The sequence below is a fragment of the Melospiza melodia genome, unplaced genomic scaffold (assembly GCF_035770615.1).
Source record: "Melospiza melodia melodia isolate bMelMel2 unplaced genomic scaffold, bMelMel2.pri scaffold_47, whole genome shotgun sequence".
In the NCBI taxonomy this organism is placed as follows: Eukaryota; Metazoa; Chordata; class Aves; order Passeriformes; family Passerellidae; genus Melospiza; species Melospiza melodia.
Window position 1 is genome coordinate 3620421 of NW_026948793.1, and position 3117 is coordinate 3623537.

General features: G+C 46.8%; 1 long non-coding RNA gene across 1 annotated transcript; it reads right to left on the bottom strand.

Moving 5' to 3' along the window:
• Nucleotides 1-1116: 1116 nt before the first annotated feature.
• LOC134434779 (uncharacterized) lies at nt 1117-2890 on the bottom strand. The gene is made up of 3 exons (XR_010031924.1): nt 2783-2890; nt 2008-2125; nt 1117-1160 (listed from the first exon to the last, which is right to left on the bottom strand). It is a non-coding gene; the product is annotated as an uncharacterized LOC134434779 (long non-coding RNA).
• Nucleotides 2891-3117: the final 227 nt, after the last annotated feature.

Here is a 3117-nt window from a genome sequence, read left to right on the forward strand (position 1 = left end):
TCTTTTCCTTTTTTGTTTACTCTTCTTTTTCCTTTTTTTCTATGTTTTCTATAAAATTGAAACTGAAAAGGTCTAACCTCCATTGCTCAGGATGTTTATCACATGTCTACCCTGTCCACTGAAAAATTCTTGTCCTTCAGAAACAGAGTTCCAACATTGTTCAAAAAACAAGTGGGAAATGTCAGGCACGGCTGGAGGCCAAAATGGCAGGTTTCTGAACTGGTTAGGTTTCTGAACCGCCACTTCCCTTTCTGATACAACCAAAGCTACAGCAGATGCTGATGTGTTGCAGGGGCATTTTTAGAAGGGGACCTTGGTGGAAGTGGTGCCAGCAGATGGCAATGGGATTTTGTCCAATGGCACGCACAACATGGGACTGGTGAGAAAGACAGTGGAATCAGTGAGTATTTGCACCTTACCAAGACAGGAGTTGCATTCCAGGAAGGAACTTCTCGTTCCACCATTTCGATGCCCACAATTCCCAAAGACCATATGTCCACTTTGGGGCCACATGGTTGGCCTGTCACCACTTCAGGCGCCAGCCACCCAGCAGCGCCGGCCACGGAGCTCCGTCTGCCCTGCTCAGGGCTGAGCTGAGCAAAGAGGCCAAAGTCAGCTGTGGAGAAAAAAACAAACCATGAAAGCCAGCTCCAATTAGGAAACCAAGCAAAGAATTCCCCACTCTCAGGCTAAGAATGTGCTGCTGGATCTCCTGGAGAACTGTCCACACTCGATTTCCTTGGGGCTTTAGCCAAGGGAGTATGGAATTGGCCACTTCCAAAAAATCCCAGGTTTCTTAATGCTGCTCACAGCAGTGGACTTCATTCCCCTGAAGCTTTAGATTGTAGATCCCTCTGTCTAGAAGGGACACACACAGAGCAAGGCCACTCTTGACTGCTTGTGGTTCCTTATACCTCTGTGCACGTTCCAACTGTGCCCTCAGCTCGCAGCAGGGGTCCCTGCACTGCCACCAGCACCATTTTTGGGGAGCTGGCAGTCACGCCAAGCAGCCCCACACACACATCCCTGGAAAGCTGCACCTGACCAAGAATATACTGACCCAGCTTGACAGAACCGTCAGTTCTGAGAAGGATGTTGCTGCTCTTCACATCTTGGTGGATGACATGGTTTGAATGAAGAAAATCCAGTCCTTGCAGGCACTGAGCAAGAAAACAGAAAGAGGAGGGCAAAAATGAGTGATGTGATTTCATCACACCAGGAAGGAAACAAAGAATCTAAAAGATTCCCTCTCCAGGGGAATGGGGAGTAAGGGCAGAACAGTAATGGCCACTGAGAGGAAGAGCTTGCTGCTCCAACACTTGCAGGACAGGACCTTTCTGAGGAAAGGCACATCAGCTTTTGAAAGAGCAACAGCACCTGCTGTTGTAGGCTGTCCCCTGCAAACCAGCCAGGACGACTCCTGCTGCAGTGGACCTGCTTTTTCCATGCAGAGGACAAAGGAGGGGTTTGGAAAGGAAAAGTCCCTCCCTTTGGTGTTTACTGGATCACTTTTGTGTGGGAGGCTGCATGGAAAAGATTTTCTTGCTGGCCTCAGCACAGGCTTGGAAGTATCACACCAGTCACTTTGCGGAAGCAAAGAGCATTTTGGCTGCACTTCTATCCTTTTCAGCTGAGGACTGTGAGAAATGAGTCTTTTTTCTTTGCTGGTCTTTTCAAATCCTGCCACCAGCACTTTGCTTTTACAGGCAAGGAATGCAGCGAAGACAGACTCCAGGCAAACATTTAGAGAGGCAAGGTAGAGAACAGAAAATACAAATAAAAATACAAGAGACAGAGCGAGAATACAACAGCAGGAGATAAGAGTACTGGCACTGAGTACAGGGAGTGCAGGGGCACTGGCAGGCCTTTCACTTGAGACGCTTTTACTTGCCCATAGCATACCAGCAACACAGAAACAAAGCTCGGCACAGGAAATCACTTCAGCTCTGAGCCCGTTTCCCAGACAATCCTGTCGAAGCCCTTGGAAACACAGATGGGATTGCTGACCTCCCGACTGATGGCTGCCATCTCATCTTCCGACAGGTAGGTCTGGCTGATGACATTGCTCAGAGTGCCTCCATCCATGTACTCCATAACCAGGGACAGTTCCTCACCCACAAGGTAGCTGAAAAAAGGAAACAAGGGCATGGAGATGAATGTACATGGCTAAGTTGCTGTTTGGAAAAGACAGGTTGGTTCTTCTTTTCAGGTCCCTTTGAGACAAAGACAAAATAAAGGAAGAGACATTCCCTCTTGGCTGTGCATTGTTTGCCATCTGTGCAGTCTCAAGGAGAAAGGCGCAGCTGCAAAAAAGGAGATGTCTTAGATGGGCAGCAAGCAAAATGTGCAGTTTAGTAACAGCCCAGATAAAAAAACCTGTCATGCTTGGTGTTTCTGGAAAAAAAGTATCTAGTCTTCCTGGCATGCATAGCAATGGAAAACAGTGGCAACAATCCAAGGGAAATCCTTGTTAGTTTACCTGGACGTAAGAAGACACTTGAAAAAAATCAAGCTCCAAAACAAAGTGGTGGCTGTGAATATAGAGATCATTGATTTAGTAAGACACAACTCATCTGGGTTTTTGAACAATTTTCAAATACCATGTGCCAGCGAAGACTCATGCAGACAAAATGCAATCTCTTCCCATCCACTGGAGATGAAAAGAGCAATAATAATTAGCCAATAATTACAGCTCTATTTTCTGCCAGTGACCAAAGTGGGATTTTACCTTGCATGTTTGCAACATGCAAACAAACATTCATGGGACAAAAGCACAACTCACCTGTCTAAACAGTTGACCAGGTTGGGATTTCTATTCACCTTCATGACCATGAGTTCGTTGACTTTTAGTTCCTTCTTCCTCAGTCCTTGAAGCTGTATTTTCTTGATGGCCACCTAAAACGACATTGAAAATCAGTAACTTGAGACGTTGGTGGCATGAGACCACAAGGCACGTGGAGCAAGTGATTTTGCAATGACACAGCTGAGCTGTGCCAAACTGCCTTGTGATTAGGCACTGCAGTAATTAGGAACTGACATTCCAACAGCCCATTTCTCTGCTCCCTTGGGAGCCAGTTACAGGACACGTGGGGCCACTGACATTTTGCCTTGACCACT